Source organism: Myotis nattereri (genome assembly GCF_964212035.1).
Source record: "Myotis nattereri genome assembly, chromosome: Y".
Taxonomy (NCBI): domain Eukaryota; kingdom Metazoa; phylum Chordata; class Mammalia; order Chiroptera; family Vespertilionidae; genus Myotis; species Myotis nattereri.
The window spans coordinates 23245715-23269912 of NC_138094.1; the positions used below are offsets into that span (position 1 = coordinate 23245715).

At 43.9% G+C, this 24198-nt stretch overlaps 1 pseudogene across 1 annotated transcript in view; it reads left to right on the forward strand.

Moving 5' to 3' along the window:
* LOC308512382 (centriole and centriolar satellite protein OFD1-like) overlaps nt 1–6958 on the forward strand; it is a 143564-nt pseudogene extending 136606 nt beyond the window's left edge. Inside the window, exon 17 of the transcript in view lies at nt 6893–6958. The product of the transcript in view is annotated as a centriole and centriolar satellite protein OFD1-like (transcript). The remainder of the gene's footprint in view (nt 1–6892) is intronic.
* The last annotated feature ends 17240 nt before the right edge of the window (nt 6959–24198 follow it).

The window sequence follows — 24198 nt, forward strand, 5'->3', positions numbered from 1 at the left end:
TGTTTTGTGGATTTGTTGATGATAGCCATTCTGACAGGTGTGAGGTGGTACCTCATTGTTGTTTTGATTGGCATCACTCGGATGATTTCAGTGACTTTGAGCATGTTTTCATATGTCTCTTGGCTTTCTGAATGTCCTCTTTTGAAAGGTGTCTATTTAGGTCCTTTGCCAATTTTTTGATTGGATTATCTCCCTGTTATTAAGTTGTATGAGTTCCCTAGTTGGAGATTAAAAACTTATCGGTGATAACATTGGCAAATATGTTCTCCCATGCAGTGGGTTTTCTTGTTGTTTTGTTGATAGTTTCTTTGCTGTGCAGAAGCTTTTTATTTTGATGTAGTCCCATTTGTTTATTTTCTGTTTAGTTTCCAATGCCATAGGAACTGTATCGGTGAAGAAATTGCTTTGGCATATGTCTGAGATTTTGTTGCCTTTGGATTCTTCTAATATTCTAATGGTTTCTGGTCGTATATTTAAGTCCTTTATCCATGTTGAGTTTATTTTTGTGTGTGGTGTAAGTTGGCGGTCTAGTTTCATTTTCTTGCATGTATCTGTCCAATTGTCCCAACACCATTTATTGAAGGGACTATCTGGACTCCATTGTATGTTGTTGCCTCCTTTGTCAAATATTAATTGAGAATATTGGTTCGGGCCCGTTTCTGGGCTGTCTGTCCTATTCCATTGATCTATATGTCTGTTCTTGTGCCAGTACCAGGCAGTTTTGAGAACAGTGGCTTTGTAATACAACTTGATACCTGGTATTGAGATCCCACCTACATTGTTCTTTCTCAGGATCGCTGCAGCTATTTGGGGTCTTTTTTTATTCCAGATGAATTTTTTGAGAGTTCGTTCTAGGTCTGTGAAATATGCCATTGGTATTTTAATGGAAAGTGCCTTGAATTTATACATTTCTTTGGGTATTATGGACATTTTAATGATGTTGATTCTACCAATCCAAGAACATGAATATTTTCTGAATAGAGGTCTTTTACCTCTTTAGTTAAGTTTATTTCTAGGTAGCTTAGTATTTTTTGGTGCGATGGTAAATGGGATTGCTTTTTAAGTCTCTCTTTCGGTAAGTTCACTATTGGTGCATAGAAATGCCATAGACTTCTTGGCAGTAATTTTGTATCCTGCTACATTGCCAGATTCATTTATTAAGTCTAATAGTTTTTTGATGGAGTATTTAGGTTTTTTTATGTATAATATCATATCATCTGCAAATAAAGACAGTTTTACTTCTTCTTTTCCAATTTGGATGCCTTTTATTTCTTCTTCTTCTTGTCTAATTGCAGTGGCTAATACTTCCAGTACACTGTCAAACAGGAGTGGTGAGAGTGGGCATCCCGGTCTTGTTCCTGTTCTTAGGGGAAATGGTGTTAGTTTTTGCCCATTGAGTATGCTGTTGGCTGTGGGTTTGTCATATATGGCTTCTATTATGTTGAGGTATGATCCTTCTATTCCTACCTTGCTGAGAGGTTTTATCAAAAATGGGTGTTGAATTTTGTCAAATGCTTTTTCTGTATCAGTTGATATGACTGTGTGTTTTTTTCTTTCAATTTGTTTATGTGGTATATCATGTTTATTGATTTGCGGATATTGTACCATCCTTGCATCCCTGGGATAAATCCTACTTGTTCATGGTGTATGATCTCTCTTATGTACTGCTGGATCTGATTTGCCAAGATTTTGTTGAGGATTTTGGCATCTATGTTCATGAGGGATATTGGCCTGTAATTCTCTTTCATTGTGTTGTCTTTACCTGGTTTTGGAATTAGGGTGATGCTGGCTTCATAAAATGAGCTTGGAAGTGTTCCTTCCTCTTTAATTTTTTGTAGTAGTCTGAGGAGGATAGGTTTTAGTTCTTCCTTGAATGTTTGGTAAAACTCCCCTGTGAAGCCGTGTGGTCCTGGGCTTTTGTTTGCTGGAAGCTTTTTGATGACTCTTCAATTTCTTCCATAGTTATTGGCCTTTTGAGATTTTTAGATTCTTCCTGATTGAGTTTTGGAATGTTGTATGTTTCTAGGAATATGTCCTTTTCCTCCAGGTTGTCTAGTTTGTTGGAGTGGAGTTGTCCATAGTATTTTTTAACAATCATTTGTATTTCTCTGGGGTCTGTTGTTATTTCGCCATTATCATTTCTGATTTTGTTTATTTGGGTCCTCTCTCTTTATTTCTTGGTGAGCCTGACTAGAGGTTCAACAATCTTGTTTATCCTTTCAAAGAACAAGCTCTTGGTTTCATTGATTTTCCGTATTGTTTTTTTTGTCTCTATGTCATGTATTTCTGCTCTAATCTTTATTATCTCCTTCCTTTTGCTCCTTCTGGGCTTTCCTTGTTGCTCTCTTTCTTATTCTTTGAGAGGTAGTTTTAGATGATTTACTACCATTTTTTCTTGTTTGTTGAGATAGACCTGTAGAGCTATAAAGTTCCCTCTCAGGACTGCTTTCATTGTGTGCCATAGGTTTTGGATTGTTGTGTTTTCATTGTCAGTAGTTTCCAGGATGTTTTTAATTTCTTCTTTGATCTCATTGGTAACCCAATCAATATTTAATAACATGCTATTCAGCTCCTAAGTGTTTTTATTTCTAAGTGTTTGAAAATGTTGAGTTGTTTTTATTCTAGTTTATTTCTAGTATTATGCCCTTGTGGTCTGAGGAAATGCTTGGTATGATTTCAATCTTCTTGAATTTGGGGAGACTTTGTTTGTGACCCAGTATGTGGTCTGTTTTTGAATATGTCCGATGAGCACTTGAGAAGAACGTATATTCCGTGGCTTTGGGGTGAAATGTTCTGAAGATGTCAATTAAGTCCATCTGATCTAGTGAGTCATTTAGGATTGCTGTTTCTTTACCATTTTTTTTTTTTTTTTGTCTAGAGGATTTATCCAGTGATGTCAGTGGTGTATTAAAGTCCCCTACTATGATTGTATTGTTGTCAGTCTCTCCCTTGATATCTTCCAGGAGTTTTTTTTTTTTATGTATTTGGGTGCTTCTGTATTGAGTGCATATATGTTTTTCAGGGTTAAATCCTCTGTATATTCAATCCTTTAGTATTATGAAGTGGCCTCCCTTATCTCTTATTATGGCCTTCACTTTGAGGTCTATTTTGTCAGATATAAGTATTGCTACCCCAGCTATATTTTCATTTCCAGTTGCCTGAAAGATATTTTTCCATCCCTTCACTTTCAGTCTGTGTGAGTCCCTGATTCTGAGGTCAGTCTCTTGTGGACAGCAAATGTATGGGTCATGTTTTTTTTTGTTTGTTTTTTTTTTGTTTGTTTTTTCTTTTTATCCATTCAGCCACTCGATGTCTTTTGGTTGGAGCATTTAGTCCATTTACCTTTGAAGTTATTATTGAAAGGTACTTGTTTGTAGCCATTTCTATTTTTTCTGTGTGTTTTCTTTCTGAGCTTTTTATTTCTTCTTTTTACACTGATCCCTTTAGCATTTCTTGCATTGCTGGCTTGGTATTGATAAACTCCCTTAGCCTTATTTTGTCTGTGAAGCTTCTTATTTCCCCTTCAATTTTGAATGATAGTCTTGCTGGATAGTGTATTCTTGGATTCATTGCTTTGCTTTGCATCACTGTGTAAATTTCCGTCCATTCTTTTCTGGCCTGATGTGTTTAGTTGAGAAATCATATGATAATCTAATGGGAGATCCCTTGTATGTAATTTTCCGTCTCTCTCTTGCAGCCTTTAAGATTCTCTCTTTGTCCTGAACATTTGCCATGGTAATTATGATGTGTGTTGATGTGGGTCTTTTAAGGTCACCTTGTTTGGGACTCTCTGTGCTTGTGTGACTCTTTTTTCTTCCCCTCCTCAGGGAAGTTTTCTGATATTAGTTCTTCAAATAGGTTTTCTAAGTCTTGTTCCTCTTTCTGTTGTTCTGGCACCCCTATTATTCGCATGTTGTTTCGTTTCATGTTGTTCCATAGCTCCCTTAGGCTCTCCTCCTGTCTTTTAATTTTTTTTCGCCAATTGCAATTCAGTTTGGGAGTTTTGCTTCCCTGTCTTCTAATTCGCTAATTTGGTCCTCTGCTTCTCCTAGTCTACTGTTGAAACTTTCAATGGTGTTTTTTATTGCAGCTATATCTCTCTTCATTTCTTCTTGGTTCTTACATAATTTATTGATTTTTTTTATCTGTTTCTTCTTGCTTCTTGCATAAGTTGTTGAGTTTTTCCTTCATCCGGTTTATGCACTCTAGGACCCTTAATCTGAATTCTTTTCCTGTCATGCATGCCTCGGTTTCACTTAGCTGCTTTTCTGGCGAGTCCTCCTTCTCTTTCTTTCGGGGGTTTCTTTGTGTACCCATGTTTGATCTCACCGACATATCTAGATGTTGAGTCATTCAGCGACTGCTCCTTGGGTGGCAGTGGCTCCTCGGGCTGTGGTTGCTCCTCTGCCGGTTATTGTAGCAGCTGCTCCTCAGTTGGCAGCAGCTCCTCTGGTGGGTGCTGTTCACAGTTGTGGTGGCTCCTCTGGCTGGTGGGGGGAGGCTTCACACACAGAATCTGTTCCTGAGACAGAGGATGTGCTGATCACGAAGCTGCTGTTCCTTGGTTGGGGCTGGCTACGCACGCAGCTGCTACTCCTTGACCTGGGGCGGACTGCTCACGTGGCCGCTGAACCTTGATTGGGGGCTGGCTGCATGCTGCTGTTGTTCCTCTGTGGTGGGCTGCTTGTGGGGCTACTGCTCCTAGTATCGGCTGCTGCTCATCAGACAGGTGCAGGCTGTTGTGGCTCTGCTCCTCCGGTGCATGCTGTGTAGAGCTGCCACTCACCAGATGTGGCCGGTCTGCTCATGTGGTTGCTGTTTCTTGGACCGGGTTCGGCTGCCGCTGCTCCTCGAATGGGGCCAGGCCACTTGCAGAACTGCTGCTCCTCGGATGGGCACACAGCTGCTGTTCCTTGGATTGGGCAGGCTGCTTGTGCGGCTGCTGCTGCTTGGACAAGGGCAAGATGCTTGTTCAGCTGCTGCTCCTCGGACAGGTCAGACTGCTCATGTGGTTGCTGCTCTTCGGACGGGGAAGCGGGCTGCTCACACAGCTGCTGCTCCTTGGATAGGGGCAGGCCACATGAGGCTGCCTCTCTTTGGCTCGACGCAGGCTGCTCACGGGGCTAATGCTCCCTGGACAAGAGTGCACCGCTCACATGTCTTTTGCTCACGTGGTTGAAAAAATAATGTGTACAGAAGTAGGAAATAAAGGAACAAACAACAAAAAAAGAAAAACAAAGAAAGAAGAAAGAATAAAAGCAACAAACAAAAAAAAGGGGAGGGGGACGACAAAAAAGAAAAACAAAAGCTAACAAAATAATAAATAAAATTGAAAAATTGAAATGTCATTCCTTTGGCTGGGTTAAGATCCCAGTTTTCTGGAATGTCTGTGATCTTCTGATATTTTCAAAATCATTTTTTTAAGAGTTTCAGAGAAATCAAAATCTACACTAATAAAAGAGAAAAATGGTAATTGGCGTACGGCACTACCCTTTTCATTGGGTAATCAGGGCTATATGCAAATTAACTGCCAACTGAGATGGCAGTTAACTGCCAACAAGATGGCGGCTAATTTGCATATGTAGGCACATGCAGGGAGGCGAAAGGGAAAGCAGGAAGAAGCTCCCTGCCACTGACAGTGATGGGAAACCCAGGGGGGAGCTAAGAGGTGGGGGGCAGTTCAAAGGCGGCCCTGGGGCCACCTTTGCCCTGCCCCCCAGCCATGATCTGAAAATCAGGCGCCTTTGCCACCCTGGCCAGTGATAGCAGGAAGTAGGGGTGGAGCCAGCGATGGGAGCTGGGCACGGTCGAAACTGGCAGTCCCGAGAGCTAGGGGTCCCTTGCCTGTGCCTAAAGCGGAGCCCATGATCGCGGGGCCGCTGCAGCTGCGGGTCCCCGCTACCCGAGCCGGATGCCTCAGCCAGAGGCGTCCTGCAGGGGCAGGGGCGGAGCCCGCGCAATGGCGGCGCCCCCCGCTGCCACTGTGGGTCCCCGCTGCCCGGGCCGGACGGCTAGGCCAGGGGCGTTAGGCCTGGGCAGGGGCGGAGCCTGCAACCACTGGGAGCTGGGGGTCCCCTGCCCAGGCCTAATGCTTCGGCCAGAGGTGTTAGGCCTGGGCAGGGGCAGAGCGGGGGATCACGGCGCTGCTGCCGCTGCGGGTCCCCGCTGCCCAGGCCGGACGCCTCGGCCAGAGGCATCAGGCCTGGGTAGGGGGCAGAGCCGGGGATTGGGGGGATATGATGGTCCCCTTGCCCAGGCCTGAAGCCTGGGTCAGAGGTGTCAGGCTTGGGCGGGGGGTGGAGCAAGCGATCAGAGGGAGATGGGGGTCCCCTGCCCAGGCATGATTCCTGGGCCAGAGGCCTCAGGCCTGGGCGGGGGTCAGAGCCAGTGATCGGGGGGAGATGGGGGTCCCTTGTCCAAGCCTGACACCTCTGGCGGAGGCGTCAGGCCTGGGCAAGGGGCTGATCAGGCGATCGGAGGGTGATGGGAGTCTACACCTCTGGCCGAGGCATTAGGCCTGGGCAAGGGGCAGAGCCAGCAATCGGAGGGGTCTGGGGGTCCCCTGCCCAGGCCTGACGCCTGGGCCAGAGGCATCAGGCCTGGGCTGGGGGCAGAACCAGTGATGGGGGGAAATGTGGGTCCCCTGCCCAGGCCTGACGCCTCTGTCAGAGGCGTCAGTCCTGGGCAAGGGGCCGATCCTGCGATTGGAGGGTGATGGGGGTCAACGCCTGAGGGCTCCCAGTATGTGAGAGGGGGCAGGCTGGGCTGAGGGACACTACCCCCACACACACACCCAGTGCACGAATTTCGTGCACCGGGCCCCTAGTTGTTTAATAAAATTAATACATTAATACACCTCTAATTTCAAAATTATTCTTTCTCCTCTTTTCAGAGCTCAATAAAGAGTGTCAGAGAAGACTCACAAGTGGACAAGCTGCTCCCTAGTGATAAAGATTAAAGGTATGCTTTCCCCAACATTGTGTTCTTATGCAAATCATTCATCACATTGCTGACTTTGTTAGCCCAAGAGCATTGTTCATATGTTGAGGTCTGCCTCTAAGAAACTATTGAATTAATCAAAATTACTGACTGCCAAAAGAATCTTTTACATTTTGAAGTTATGATATGGCTACTGATTAGGAAAGGAATGAGAACATTAGAAAGGTCCCCTAATGAACTGACAAGAATTTAACAAATTTTTAAAATTTTTGTCTTTCTCTAATTTAGTTTCACAGGGCTGTCTCATGAAGAACCAGATGACTTCTGGTAACCACCTGTGTTGCCCAGCTTTTTTCTCATGTAACACAATGTAATAAATACAATTCTCAATAAAAAATGTTTGTTTAATACAGGGTGGTTTCTTTTTCATCATTTAATTTGGTACTCTAGTGTATAAAATTAAAAATAATCAGAATTCCTCATACTTAGACCTTTCATTACACTAGAATGAGCTGTTACGTGTTTTTTTCCTCATTTTTGTGTTAGATATTTCTTTGAAAATCATGTTATTGGTCAAATTTCCGGACTGCATTTTGGTCGTTTCTTCTGTGTTCCTTGCTCTCCAGAGTTGGGCTATTGCCTGTCAAACCAGAGGCCATCTTCCCCAGCACCATCCTTCTGATTTGTCCCTCAAAATAAAGACAAAGGTTTTTCATTCTAGGTGCCAGAAACAGCATAGTACACTGGGCTTTATTTCTGACATCTTTGTCTTGAGAATGAACCCAAACCCTGAGAAGAAAAGGTAACAGTTACTGAGCACTTACTGTGTGTCAGGTATTCTTTAAACTTGTACCTGTATTAACTCACTTAATGCTCATATCAGCCATATGAAGTGTGACTGCCTGCATTTTATAGATTAGGGAACGTGGGACACAGAGGTTAGAGACTTGACCAAGGTCTTGTGACCATCCAGTTGTGCAGCCAGGACCCAGGTGTCTAGACCAGCATCGCTGCCTCTAGCCTGGGCTGTGCTGGAGCTGCTTCTATGGAATACATCCCAGGACTGGGAATGTCTCAGCCCCTAGAAGCTCTTCCAGAATGGCCTTTAGAAAATGCACTTCACCCAAATCCAGCCTAACACAGGAAGGATTTATCTGGTCAGTCCTTCCATGAAAATCCTGGAGTGGATCATCTTCCTTTACAAATACAAGCTAAGCTGAATTGTTTTTGCCATTAATACTTGTCTAGCCCTTGAGTTCTACAACAAAATGATAAGGCTTTTTAGTGTTATTCTTTAGGCTTTAAGAAATGTATCTTTGAAGTATTTTTAATCCTTGACAATATGTTTTTCATTTCTTAGTTTTTTTAATTTTAGAGACGGGGACAGAGAGAGACATCAATTTGGTTGCCTCCCCTACGTGCCTGACCAGGGATCAAATCTGCAACCTGGGTATGTGCCCTGACAAGAAATCAAACCTGTGACCTTTTGGTGCACTCCAACCAAGTGAGCCACATCAGCCAGGGCTATTGAAGAATATTTTGGAAAGTAATTGAAAGAATTTAAGCACTATTTTTTTTTGTCACAATTAGCATAAGCAAAACATTTACTCATGTTGCCACCAAGAATTTGACATCTCTTGCAACAGCTCTTAGATAACATTATTTTTCTTCCAGCTTTATTGAGATAAAATTGACAGAAGATTGTGAGTTTAAGGTAAGGTATATAATGTGTTCATTTGGCACACTACTGCAGAATGTTTGCCACCATGGAATTCAATGACACCTGCATCATGTCATATAATTATCAAATATTTGTGGTGAGAACATTTAAGACCTACTCTCATCAATATTCAATTATACAACATAGCATTATAACTATAGTTACTATAACACATAATAGACTTCCCAATCTTACTCATTCCCTAACAGGGAGCATATGCTTTTTGGCCAACATCTCTTTTTGCCCACTACTCAGCCTCTGGTAAACCCTTACTTTAGTCTCTGTTTATATGAGTTCTTTTTAAGATTCCACATATAGAGATTTAGCATTTGTCTCTGTAATTTATTCACTTAGCATACGAATCATCCATGTTGTTGCATATGCGAGGATTTCCATGTCTTCTCATGGCTGTGTTTCTAGGAATTTATCCAGGATGTTCAATTGTTGGCCTGTAATTGTTCATAGTAGTCTCTTACACACACCCACACATATTTTTCTCCATTCATCCCTTATAGACACTAGGCACTTAGGTTGTTTCTATATCTTGGCTATTGTGATTAATGCTGCATTATATCTGCTTACATTGGAGTGCAGAGTCTTCAGTATTCTGTTCTCATTTTCTTTTGATAATACCCAGAGGTGGAATTGCTGATCATATGGTAGTTCTATTTTAAATATTTTGAGGGACCTCCATATTGTTTTTCATAGTGGTTGGACCAATTTACATTCTTACCAAGAGTGCACAAGGGTTCCCCTTTTCTCCATATTATCACCAACATTTGTCTTCTTTATGATAGCCAACCTAAATGTGTGAGGTTATAGCTCATTGTGGTTTTGATTTTGCATTTCCCTGATTAGTGATTTTGAACACATTTTCATGTACCTGTTAGCGATTTGTATGTTTTCATTGGAAAAACGTCTTCAATTCTGCCTATTTTTTGGATTAATTGTTTTTTGTTTGTTTTGGCTTAGGTGCATTTTATTGGTTTTCTGTCAGAATCCTTCTACAAAAGGGCAAAGTTAAAATCCAAGTCCCTAGTAAGGCAGTGAGAACCCTCCCCTTTACCCAGAGCCCTCCACCCTTCTCATGTTCATGGAGGTGGAGAGGGGGCTAATTCCATCCCACTTAGTGGGCTCCGTTAACGTCATAGGTAACATACAAGTTTTACATTTGTCACAGACGTGTTAGAAACCCCAAAAGGGGAAAGACCTTCCCCCTAACTCACCCTGCCCCTCAACCCCACCCCTCACACGTTGGTCCTGGCTGCAGGAGCCTGTCGTTAAGAACTGGTGCCATCCAGCAGGAGTTCTAACCCCAAGAAGGCCACGGCCAGGTTATAATCCAGGAACATCCGTCCTCCAGCAGCACTGCGGAGCCCAGCACCATCTCACTCCCGGAGGCCGGCTATGTGCAATCTGGGCCAGGGAGAAGCCGAGGATGGGCAGGGAGAAGCCGAGGATGGGGCCGTGTCCGGGAGCTGGTGCAGGTAAATGCAGTCAGACTTGAAGGGACAGCGGTCATTCCCCTGCGCAAAGTACCAGCATCGGATCTGGCTGGTCCGAGCCTTGAAGTTCCTGATGATTTGCACCTTCTCTGCCCCCCTCACTCACCCAGAATTTGTGGGGGATGATGTAGCTGGAATAGACACGGCACTGGGGACAGGCCTTGATGACATTCAGCGGGAAGTGCTGGCGGCTCATCCGCCAGGTGCTCAGGCAGCCCAGGCAGTGGGCTTGTGTGCAGTTGGGCAGGATGCCGAAGATCCGCTTGCCCTCCGGCTTGTCCCACACCTTGTCCATGCAGATGCCACACACGACATCGCGGCTGTCTTGCTCGCTCGCAAGGTCCGTGCTCTGAAGTGGGGCCCAGAGCCCCTGGGCAGGGTCTGACTTAGGCCGAGACTTCTGGGAGTAGCCGTGATCTCCATCAGGTGATGTCAGCCACCAAGCTCCTCATTCCGGCTGGCCAGCCCCTCGAGGCCAGGCTCCGTGTCCCAGATGGCCTCAGCCTCGGCCTCAGCCCCTCCCTAACCCACAGCCACTGTGGGCAACTAGGTGGGCTCGGAGCCCCTGCGGGTCAGCCCCAGCGGGGGTCCTGGCTGGGTGACAAGCGGCTAGGAATGGCGGCGGCCCCCACTGCAAGTGGCCCGGGGGCTGCGGGTGCTGATAGCTGCACCAGTCTCCATGGAAGCAGAATCCTCGCTGAAGTACCTGCAGTCCTGGGACGCCTTCCTGTCTTGAGCAAAATGGCAGCTGGATCCCGAGTGATGGGCCCGTCAGGTAAAGGTCCTGAATGGCCACTGGGAGTGGGGTCTGTCCTCCTCACCATGGCTGCCGCCACCGCCACCGCCATCCAGCCCTGCAGGGTCCATGCCAGCTGTAGCTCCTAGTGCCTGGATTAATTGTTTTTAATGTGTTTTGCTGTTGAGTTGTATGAAAGGGACAGAATATATACTTTGGATATTAACCTCTTATCATATAATAGTAGATGAATTGTGAATACTTCCTCCCATCCTATCTAGTTTGCCTTTTTATTTTGTTGATGATTTTCTTTGCTGTGCAGAAGCTTACTTTGATGTAGTCCCACTTATCTGTTTTGGCTTTGTTAGCTTTGCTTTTGGTCTTAACCCCCCCCCCCAAAAAAAAAAATAATAATAATTGCCAAATCTGTTAAGGAGCTTGCTTATGTTTTGTTCTAGGAATGTTACTGTTTCAGGTCTTACATTCAAGTCTGTATTCCATTTGGAGTTGATTTCTGTATAGGGTGTAAGATAGCGGTCCAATTTTTATTCTTTTGCATGTGCCTACCCAACTTTCCCGATAAAATTTGTTGAAGAGACTTCTTTCCTTATTGTACATTGTTGGCTGCTTTGTCATAACTTAATTGACCATATAAGCGTGGATTTATTTCTAGGATCTCCATTTTGTTTCATTGATCTATGTATATTTTTATGCCAATACCATACTATTGATTACTATATCTTTGTAACATATTTTGAAATCAGAAGTGTGATGCTTCCAATTATGTTCTTAACATCATTTTAGCTATTCAGATTTTTGTTGTTTAGTGATTTTATACAAATTTTAGGATTTTTTTTCTATTGCTATGAAAAAAAAATGACTTTGTAATTTTGATAAGTGTTACATTGACTTTTTAGGTCTCTTTGGGTAATATGAACATCTTACCAGCATTCTTCCAGTTGAGCATGGAATATTTTCCATGTATTTGTGTCTATAGTTTCTTTTATCAGTGTCTTACACTTTACAATGTATAGATGTTTTATCTTTGTTAAATATACTCCTAAGTATTTTCTTATTTTTACTAGAGGCCCAGTGCACGAAATTCTTGCACTGAGGGTCGGGGGTCCCACAGCCCAGCCTGCCCCTTCTTATAGTCCGGGAGCCCTAGTGGATGTCCTACTGACAGGGAGTGGGCCTAAGCCACAGTCTGGCAGCAGAGGCTCAGAGCAGGCCCTCTGTGTGTGTGTGTGTGTGTGTGTGTGTGTGTGTGTGTGTGTACGCTGGGGGCCTGCCCCCAGCCGCGTCGGAGGCTTGGCGAGCAGGCACCCCGTGTGTGTGTGTGTGTGTGTGTGTGTGTGTGTGTGTGTGTGTTCGTGTCCACTGGGGGCCTGCCCCCAGCCACACTGCTGAGGATTGGAGCAGGCACCCCTCTGTGTTGATCTCTCAGGCTCCTGGCCGCGGCTGCGTGTTGTTTCCTCCCTTGAGCGTGGCCAGGGTAGGGGGGAAGCTTGGCTTCCTCCATCACCGGGGGCAACTCAAGCCTCCTGCTCCATGGCTGCTGGCATCTTTGTTGGGTTAATTTGCATACTCTCCTTGATTGGCTGGTAGGTGTAGCTTAGTGACACCAATTTGCATGTTTCTCTTTTATTGGTGTAGATACTGTTGTAAATGATAGTTTTCTTAATTTTTCTTTCTGAGTTTTCATTGTTAGTGCATTGAATTTTATATATTGGTTTTTCATTGTTTACAGATTTTTCTTATTGGTTCCAACAGTAGTAGGGTACTTAGGGATTTCTATATATGATACCATGTCATTTTCAAATAGAGACACTTTTACTTCTTTCTGATTTGGATAGGTGGGTTATTTATTTCCTAATTGTTTTGGCTGGGTCTTTCATCCTGTGTTGCATAAAAGTTACAAGAGTACACATCCTTCTGATTTTAGAGGAAAAGCTTCCGGCTTTTCACTGTTGAGTATGATGTTAGTTGTGGATTTGTCATATATAGCCATTGTTGTGTCTCAACAAACTGGTATTGGCACAAAAACAGGCATAGATCAGTGGAATAGAATAGAGAGCCCAGAATTCAATCCACGCCTTTATAGCCAATAAATATTTGACAAAGGGGGCAAGAGCATAGAAGGGAGTAAAGACAGTCTCTTCAGTAAATATTGGGAAAACTGGACAGATACATGCAAAAAAAAAAAATGAAAATAGACCACCATCTTAAGCCAATCACAAGAATAAACTCAAAATGGATTAAAGACAAATATAAGTTGTAAAATAATAAAAATCTTAAAAGATTACAAGTAGTAAAATTTCAGACATCTCTTGAAGCAATATATTTTCTTATTTGTCTCCAAGGAAAGAGAAACAAAGGAAAAAGAGACAAATGAGACTACCTAAGAGCAAAAATCTTCTGTACAGCAAAAATGTGGCAGAAATCATGGGAGAACAATCAGTTAACACTCTGAGGGAGGAAAGTTTAACCTTTATTTCACAGATCTGCTAGTCCAAGTAATTCCAGATTCAAAGCCAGAACTGAACTAGTGGGGAGGCTCTGACCTATATATCTCCTCCTGTGATGGGCCCCAGAGTCCCCGCAGCTCTGCCTGTCAGTCTTGGCTCCGCCCAAGTGGGCTGTGGCAGGGACCTGGGATTAGGCTCTGCTGCTCCACCCAAGTTCAATACTCATTCTGCAATCAGAGGCATCAGATACTGAAAGCATGTTCTAGTAGAGTCAATATTAAAAGGCAGAAGAAAAGTTATACAGATATAATGCACTTGGAAAAATGGCCAAAGTTATTAAGAAAAGGCAAATATAAAACAAGAGGGTGCTTTTACCATAGAGTAATTTCATAAACTAATGCAGAAATTAAGAAACATTGTGGTTATTTTCAAGTAACTGTAGAGCAAATATCTTTCCTATGAAAGGTCTTTTACACAATAAAAATCAATTACACGAAAGACCTAAAAAATGTAAACAATGTTTATTTTGGGTAAATAATAACTACATAATTAACATAAAATAATTAAGTGAATTTCAAAATCAACCTTAAAAATTACAAGCAAAGCATGCAGTCTGTGTTAACTAATTTCTAGTAGTAAAAATACATTTTTCATTTTATAACTATTTCATTCCAAAAAAGTAAAAATTCTGATTGGGAATTTTTACAGTTGATGTGGCAACACTTTTTCACATTTATTTCCCTCATCTTTCCTACAAAATCTACATTTCAAGTTCCTTATATTTCAACATATTTAACACTTTCAGATCCAGGAACAGTTTTTCTTCCCATAAAAATCTTACATGTAATTTGAGAACTGGCTTTGATAAATCAGCTACTACTCAAAAAGAATTTACAGTTACCAATTTTGTGGGCTCTGCAAGGAAAGACTGTGTTGGGGGAAAAACAGGCCCGCCCATAAAAGTCCTTTATCACAGAAAATAAATGGGTGGTCTTTATTTTACTTCAAATCTTTATCTGATTTATTCAAGGGGCATTTATTTGATAGTGATCCATGTAATCAAAGAGCTAAGTAATATTGAGGCAAACAACTTATCTGACAGTTCAGGAAAAGGTTATAAGGATGCTCAAAGAACTTAGAACCACAAGGTACTTAATGAAAACTACAACCACATGAAAGAGAATATAGAAACCATAAGAAATAACCAGTCAGAAATAAAGGATACAATATCTGAACCTGGCCAGTGGCTAAATTAGTTGGAATATTGTCTCATAAACTAAAAGTGGGTTCAATCTCCAGTCGGTACATTTGAAGGAAATCAATTATTTTTCTTTCACACTGACATTTCTCTCTCCTGAAAATACATTTAAAAATACCTCACTTTTAACTGCTCATTAAAAAAAAAAGAATACTAGTATGATATTTGAAATGAGGAATACACTGAAAGGAATAAATGGTAGGTTAAATGAAGCATAGGTTTGATTCACCAATTTGGAAGATGGGGTATAAAAAAACACAATCAGATGAACAGAAAAAATGATAATTAGCCCTGGCTGGTTATCTCATTGGTTAGAGCATCAACCTGCACACCATGTTCCTGGTTGAGGACATGGGCCTCGGTTGAGGGTTTGTCCCTGCCCCTGTTTAGAATGCATGCAGGAGCAATCAGTTGATATGTCTGACATTGATCTCTCTCTTTTCCATGCTCTGAAAAGCAATGGGAAGAATACTATTAGGTGAGGATTAACACAGAGAGGAAGGGAGGGAGGGAGGGAGGGAGGGAGGGAGGGAGGGAGAGAGAGAGAGAGAGAGAGAGAGAGAGAGAGAGAGAGAGAAGGAGGAAGAGGATAATTCAAGGGAACTTAGGGACAATATAGAATGTACCAACATCTGCATCACAGGGGAACCAGAAAGAGAAGGGATTGAGTAAGGGAATGAGAACCTATTTTCAGAAATAATGAACAAAAACTATACTAGCCTGGTGAAGAAAAACAGCACAGTCATGAAGCATAGTCCCAAACAAGAGGAACTAAAGAAGCCCACACCAAGACATATAGTAATTAAAACTGCAAAGGTTAAGGACAAATAGAATATCTTAAAAGCTCCAAGATAAAGATAGTTACCTAAAAGGAGGGTCCCGTAGGACTATCAGCTGAAACACCAGGTCAGATGGGATTGGCATGAAATAGTCAAAGAGATGAAGATAAAGGACCTACAAACAAGGCTACATTATCAAGAAATGCAATTATTTAAAACTAGTGGCCTGGTGCACGAAATTCGTGCAATGAGTAGGGGTTGTTCCTCACCCCAGGCTGCACCCTCTCCAATCTGGGACCGCTCGAAGGGATTGGGCCTAAAATGGCAGTCGGACATCCTTCTCACAATCCAGGACTGCTGACCCCTAACTGCTCACCTGCCTGCCTGCCTGATTGTCCCCAACTGCCCCCTCTGCCAGCCTAGTCACCCCCAACTACCCTCTGTGCCAGTGTGCTTGCCCCCAACTTCCTGCCCTGCCAGCCTGCTCGCTCTCAACTTCCCCCTCTGCGGGCCTGCTTGTCCCCAACTTCCCTCCCCACTAGCATGCTTGCCCCCAACTGTGCCCCTGCTGGTCTGCTCACTCCAAACTGCATTCCCCCTCCCCCCGCACTGTCCTGATCACCTCCAACTGACCCCCACTGATGGCCTGCTTGCCACAACTGGTCCCCCTGCTGGTCTGTTACTCCCAATAGCCCTGCCCCCCACCAGCCTGATCACCCACAAATGCCCTCCCCTCTTGGCCTCTAACCACCTCTACCTCAGCCTTGCCACCATGGCTTTGTCCGGAAGAATGTCCAGAGGTCTCCTGGAAGGTCTCCCAGTCTAATTAGCATAGTACCCTTTTATTAGTATAGACTAGAGGCCCGGTGACAAAAACTTGTGACCTTGTGGGGGGAGGTCCCTCAGCCTGGCCTGTGCCCTCTTGTAGTCTGGAACCCCTTGGGGGATGTCCACCTGCTGGCTTAGGCCCAATCCCCAGAGGATCAGGCCTAAGCTGGCAGTCAGACATCCCGCTGGCAACCCGGGAGCCCTAAGGGGATGTCCATTTGCCAGTAGGGAGCAGGCCTAAACTGCAGTTGGACATCCTTAGCGCTGTTGAAGAGGTGGGAGAGGCTCCCACCACCACCGCTGTACTGGCAGCCATCAGCCTGGCTTGTGGCTGAACAGAGCTCCCCCTGTGGGAGTGCACTGACCACCAGGGGACAGCTCCTGCATTGAGCATCTGCCTCCTGGTGGTCAGTGTGTGTCATAGTGACCAGTCATTCCCAGTCATTCTGCTGTTAGGGTCAATTTGCATATTACCCCTTTATTATATAGGATAGAGGCCTGGTGCATGGGTAGGGGTTGTCTGGTTTGCTCTAAAGGGTGTCCTAGGTCAGGGTGGGGGTCCCTATGGGATGCCTGCCAGCCTGGGTCAGGGGCTGAGAGCTGTTTTTAGGCTAGCCACACCCCCTTCAGGGTGGGGGTCCCCACTGGGATGCCTGGGCAGCCTGGGTGAGGGGCTGATGGCTGTTTGCAGGCTAGTCAAGCCTCCCAGTTGGGACCTTCACCCCATGGGGGTTTGGCCAGCCTGGGTGAGGGACTGATGGCTGTTTCCAGGCTGGCCACGGCCATGGCTGGAAGCAGGTATCTGGGATTTATTTATCTTCTAGAATGGAAACTTTGTAGGCTTGAGCAGAGCTCAGGGCCGGCAGGGCAGGCTGGAAGCTTGGCTTCCTCCATTGCCGGGGCCAACCCAAGTCACCTGCTTGCCCCAGCTCCGTGGCCGCTGCCATCTGAGTCGGGTTAATTTGCATATTTGCTCCTGATTGGCTGATGGGCGTGGCTTGTGGGTGTAGCAGAGGTACAGTCAATTTGCATGTTTCTCTTTTATTAGATTAGCTAGAGCCCTGGTGCATGGGTGGGGGCCTTCTGGTTTGCCCTGAAGGGTGCCCTGGATCAGGGTAGGGGTTTTCTTCATGCATGGGGCAGCCTAGGTAAGTGGCCTGTGGTGGTTTGCAGGCCGGTCATGCCCTCATGGAGTGAGGATCCCTGCTGGGGGAGTGTGGCCAGCCTGGGTGAGGGGCTGAAGGCTTTTTTAAAGCTGGCCACATCCCCTTCAGGGTGGGCGTCCTCACTGGGGTGCCTGGCCAGCCTGGGTGAGGGCCTGATGGCTCTTTGCAGGATGGCCATGGCCCCAGTGACCCAAGCTCCTAGCCCCTTCTTGCCGGCTGGAAGCAGGTATCTGGGATTTATTTATCTTCTATAATTGAAACTTTGTAGCCTTGAGGGAGGCCAGGGACTGTCAGGGCAGGCCAGAAGTTTGGCTTCCTCCATCACCAGGGGTAACCCAAGCCTCCTGCTCTTTCCAGCTCCATGGCTGCCACCATCTTGGTTGGGTTAATTTGCATACTTGCTCTTGATTGGCTGCTAGGCGTGGCTTGTGGGTGGAATGGAGTGATGGTTAATTTGCATGTTTCTCTTTTATTAGATAGGATTAAAGGAAAAAGAGCTTCCCAGGCAAGGAAAATCAAAAGGAGTTTGTTACCACTAAGTATTACAAGAAATGTTAAAGGGGCTGCATTAAGAAGGAGGGGAGAAAGGGAAGAGGAAGAGGTAAAGAAGAAAAACAAAGGAACATAGTTAAAAGACTAAAATGGCAATATATATGAAACATAATATTTACTTTAAATGTAAATAGCTTAAAAGTTTCAAACATAAGACATAAGACAGCTGAATAGATAAGAACAGAAAAAGTATACATATGTTGTCTACAAAAGATACATACACTAAAAGCAAAAAAAAAAAATTAAGATATTTCACACAAATAGAAAAAATTGCTGGGTGGCAAAACTTATATCTGATAAAATATATTTTAAAGCAAAAGTTATAGTTAATACAACTAAAACACTATAAAATGATAACAATAACAATCCAACAAGAGGATATAATCCTTGTAAATATTTATGTACCAAACATAGGAGCACTAAAATATGTAAAGCAAATCTTGATGGACATAAGGCAGGAGGTTACCAGCAATACAGTCACAGTAGGGGATTTAAACACCTCATAGATATCAATGGATAGATATTCCAATCAGAAAATCAGTAAGGATATGGTGGCTTTAAATGACACACCAGATCAGATGGATTTAATTGATATCTTCAGAAAATTTCACCCAAAGCAGTACAATATACATTATTTTCAAGTGCACTTGAAATATTTTATAGGTCAGACACATGTTAGGACACAAAATAAGCCTCAATAAATTTAAGAAGATTGAAGCATATCAAGCATCTTCTCTGACCGTAATGCTATGAAACTTGACATTAATCACAACATGAAAACTAAAAAACACAAAAAGATAGATGCTATAGGCCTACCTCAAGAAACAAGAAAAAACACTAATAAACTCTTTAACCCGCAATACATAATTAGAAAGAGAACAGCAAGAAAACCCAGTGCCCTGACCGGTTTGGCTCAGTGGATAGAGTGTCGGCCTGCAGACTGAAGGGTTCCAGGTTTGAATCCTGTCAAGGGCATGTACTTTGGTTGCAGGCACATCCCCAGTTTGAGGTGTGCAGGAGGCAGCTGACTGATGTTTCTCTCTCAACAATGTTTCTAACTCTCTATCCCTCTCTCTTCCTCTCTGTAAAATATCAATAAAATATATTTGAAAAAGAAAAGCCCAGTGGAAGTAGAAGGAAGGAAATAATAAAGACCAGAATGGAACTAAATTATGTAGAGAATAAAAAAAAAAAACAGTACAAAAGATTAATGAATATAAGAGCTGGGTGGTTGGTGTTTTTTTTTTTTACAAGATAAACAAAGTTGATGAAAATCCTTAGTCAAACTCATCAAGAATCAAAGAGAGAGGATCCAAATAAATAAAATCAGAAATGAAAGTGGTGGTATAATAACAGACACCACAGATATACAATGAATGGTAAACAAATACTACGAACACTTATATGCCAACAAAATGGACAAATCCCTAGAAACATACAGTCTTATAAAATTCAATCAAGAAGAGCCAGAAAAGCTGAGTAGGCCAATAACTATTGATGAAATAGAAGCAGTAATAATAATAAAAACACTTCCAGCAAACAAAAGTCCTAGGCCAGATGGATTTACAGAAGAATTTTCCCAAATGTGCAAAGAACAAATACATATCCTCCTCAAACTATTCAAAAAAATTCAAGAAGAAGGAACACTTCTAAGCTCTTTTTACAAAGCCAGCATTATATCAATTCCAAAACCAGAAACTACAAAAAAAGAGAATTATAGGACAATAACCCTAATGAACACGGATGCTAATATCCTCAGCAAGAGGAGAATCAAGATGGCAGGTTAGGTAAATGCCTGTACTTGCTGCCTCCCACAACCAAATCAAAATTACAGCTAAAATACAGAACAACCATCCTCCAGACCATGAGAAAACTGGCTGAGTGGAAATACTACAACTAGAGAGGTAAAGAAGAAAGTGCATTGAGACTGATAGGAGGTTCAGAGGCATGGAACGGGCTGGTCTGGCACCTAGGTGTGCCACTTTGTTAATCAGGAGGGAGATTGCCTCTGCAGAGGCCACCTGAAGGAGCAAGAGGTCCCAGCCCCATATCAGACACCCAGCTCAGGGTTCCAGAGCTGGGGAAAGAGGTCCCTTCAGGAAGTAAGAAATATGGGCTGCAAAAACCAGTGTGGATTGGGGCTGAGTAACATACAGGTTGCTGGAGACCTAGCTGCTCCTCTTAAAAGGCTGACACCACAAACTGCATTTATAAGCTCTGAGCTCCTCTGCTGGATGAGGCTGTCGTGGTCCCAGACATATACGGAGAGAAATGGGACTGTTTAGCAGCAGGGCAGGAACTCGGAGGTGGCTTTCTTCCAGATGGAGGAGCTCTCAGTGGTCATTGTTCCCAAGCTGAGACCTCCCTGGTGCAGAGCTGACTGGCAGCCATTTCTCTTTGCTCCACCAAGGTGAATACCTAAGACCCCACCCCACCCAATTTATAACACCACCCAAGCTCTGTGCAGCAGCTTTTGCATATGAATGGCCTGTTCTTTCTCAGGCTAAAACCTGTCAAACAAGCTGCAGCTGGGTCAGGGAGTCCCAAACTTATAAATAAAAGGCATCAAAACTGGCATCAGAACCAGCCTGCCTTGCTTCACAGCTGGGCCTCCTCTGGACACTTCCAAACCTGATTCAAAGAGGAGGAATCTGCATATGTCTCTGTAGCTCCTGCTGGATGGCTCCAGGCAGAGGCTGTCTTTGCACCGCCCTGGAGACCCAAGAACCAGTGTACCCAGTAGTCAGTGTGAGACCATACCAGATTACAACGTTTCACATCCATAAGAGATACACTCAAGGGGCAGACTCAGTGAGCACCAAAGTCCCACTAAAGCAAGTCCTGCTCCATAAGGGTGTCTCCTGCACACCAGCTCTCCCACTCTAGTCACAGCTGGTCCCTACAGCCAATTGGCCTGGAGGTCAATTCCTCTAAATAACACCAACAGCAATTAAGGCTTAACTGCAACAAAACTGTGCGCACAGCATACAAAGGATGTCCATATCAGGTGATTGGGTAGGCTGAGCCACTGGGCCCTATAGGACACCTACTACACAAGGCCACTCTACTAACTCAAGGAGACTTAGCAGCAACCTAATACATAGAAACAAACACAGGAAAGCAGCCAAAATGTGGAGACAAGGAAACATGTCACACATGAAAGAAATGGAAGAAAACAAACTACTAGATATAGAGTTCAAAACCACAGTTATAAGATGACTCAAGAATCTTCTAGAAACCTCTGAGGAACTTTGCCAGAAGCCGGTCCATCCTTGCTGCTTGACACAGTCGCTGCAGGATAGAAACATCTGCACAGCATATGTTTCAAGGGACCTGGCGTACATAGCATACTGTTCTTAATATGTTTGCTCCCCTTAGCGCTGTGTGTTTTAACCAAGGTCACCTCTCCAAGACAGGTTGTTTCCCCAGGTAGGGATTTTTCCCTGAAGTTAGGGAGGGGATGAAACTCCTTAACTAAGTGCCAGGCGGGTAGTTAATCACTTTAACTACAAACAATCATGCTTAAGCTACATAATCTTTACTCCCTGGAATGGAGATAAGAAACACCCTAACCTTTGTAATAGAAATTGGCAGGATTAAAATCAACTGGTATAAATACGGATGTAACAAGACAATAAACAGCAGAACCTCTCTGGAGATCCAGACCAGAAGTTGGCTGGAGATCCTGGCTGGAGATCCTGGCTGGAGATCATGGCTAGGCTGCTGATCAACTGAACACCGTCGCTGTGTCCTTCCGTCTTCGCCGACTCCGTCTTCGCCGACTCCGTCTATGCCTTTGGGAACCCCTGGACCTGCTGGGGTTGGACCCCGGCATCTGGCGCCCGAACAGGAACCCTTAGGTAATTCCCCCTATACTTGGGACGGATAGGACTGCACCTTAGGGTGCTGCAGACCCCCCACCCCCCAGAGGATAAGTAGGGTAAGTGGGTAGTTAGTACAGAACTTAGATTGACAGGATGGGTCATACTGAGTCTAAAGAAAAAAGACTCTGTATTAATCTTTTAACGCATATGCTTGCTAGCAGAGGAGTTAAGGTTACTCCCAGTCAGACAGAAAGTTTTATAGAAGACGTATGTCAATGGCTTCCTGAGGATGGAACTGTTAATTTAGAAACTTGGACTAAAGCAGGAAAGCAATGAAAGAACTATTACAGCTACCATGGATCTGAGAAAGTCCTGCCAAATGTCTTTTCCCTCTGGAATTCAATCTGTGACACCTTGGCACCAGAGGCAAAAACGGTTGAACTTTCTCAAATTTTAAATAGTCCCTCGCCTCCACCCAGAGAGGACACATCATCATTGTCTTCAGCTCAATCTAAAAGCAATTTAGCTATGCCTACTGATCGGGAGGAGAATAAATATCATAAACATGACCATTGGTCCTTTCCAGTCAGTAGAGAGGAGAGAGGCCATCCCATTCAAAACAGGCTCCCCAAATTAGAAAGGAAGACTGTGGCTCCTAAGAGCTCCATGTCTAAATTTCAAAGGGCGATAAGAGAAGCTGAAGCTAATGGAGATCTTGAATTCTCACTCTGCTTCCCAGTTGCATATGAGAATGAGTCTGGTGGGGACGGAAACCCCACCTGGGAGCCTATACCTTACAAAGTACTTAAAGAATTAAAATTGGCCTGCTCTGAATATGGACCTCTAGCTCCTTACACAGAAACCTTGGTAGAAACCCTAGCCAGTAAATGGATGACTCCTTATGATTGGTCACAGGTTTGTAAAGCCTGTGTCTCAGGAGGCGATTACTTATTATGGAAAACTGAATATGATGATCTTTCTAAGAAAGCTGTAGCCACTAGCAAAAAAAAAAAAAAAAAAAAAAAAAGAATAACCCTAGACATGATATTAGGAGAAGGTGATTTTAACATGGCTCAGGAGCGAATGAATATGCCCACAGGGGCACTTACCAAAGTAACCAGTTGTGCAGGAAATGCCTGGAAATCCCTACCTTATACAGCAGGAAAAACAACCACCCTTACAGAGGTTAAACAGAAGGTCGAGGAACCATATCAGGATTTCCTTTCTCACCTCATACAGGCAGTCAAGAGAGTAATCAATAACAAAGAGGCAGCCGATATCCTAATCAAACAAGTGGCTTTTGAAAATGCTAATAATACCTGTCAGGCTTTATTAAGGCTGATTCGCAGAACAGGAACTATAAATGATTTTATAAAACAGTGTGCTGATGTAAGTCCAGCATTTATACAGGGTGTAGCTATAGCTGCAGCTCTCAAAGGGGAGACATACCCTCAATATGTACAGGGTATAGGACAAGCCAGCAATACTACAGGTAATAAAAGAAATATGAACTGCTACTCTTGTGGCTTATCTGGGCACTTTAGCAGAGAATGCCCAAATAAAAATAATAATACTCAGGCCAGATGGCAAGCTCCTCGACAGCCTGGAAATACATTAGGGAATAATATGAATCCTCCAAAAACCGTTTGTCCCCGATGTCAGAAAGGATTCCATTGGGCAAAGGAATGTAGATCAAAATACCATAAAAATGGTTGGCCAGCCGAAACCGGTTTGGCTCAGTGGACAGAGCGTCGGCCTGCGGACTGAAAGGTCCCAGGTTCGATTCCAGTCGAGGGCATGTACCTGGGTTGCGAGCACATCCCCAGTGGGAGATGTGCAGGAGGCAGCTGATCGATGTTTCTCTCTCATCGATGTTTCTAACTCTCTATCTCTCTCCCTTCCTCTCTGTAAAAAAATCAATAAAATATATTTTAAAAAAAAATGGTCGGCCTTTAAACTCTACAAATAGCTCCCAAGGAGGTTATATCCCATCACCTCAATTGGGAAACTTGAGAAGGGGCCAGCCCCAGGCCCCTGCAATAAAAGGGGCATCAACCTTCAACTCCTCTGCAAATTTCGATCAGTCAGTGACCTCTTCAGGGCAACCCCAGGCAGTGCAGGATTGGACCTGCACTCAACCACCCATGCAATACTAACCCCAGACTCACCAGTAGCAGCCATTCCTACAGGAGTGTCTGGGCCGCTGCCTGAGGGAACTGTAGGTTTAATATTAGGACGGAGCTCCACCTCGTTACAGGGGATCTTAGTCATCCCAGGAGTTGTTGATGCAGACTACACAGGAGAAATACAGATTTTACTTTCCCCACCCACCACAGCTATACAGATTCAGCCCAACCAGAGAATTGCCCAATTACTCCTGTTACCAATACATAAAATAGGGACAGCTGTTACCCAGAAAGCTA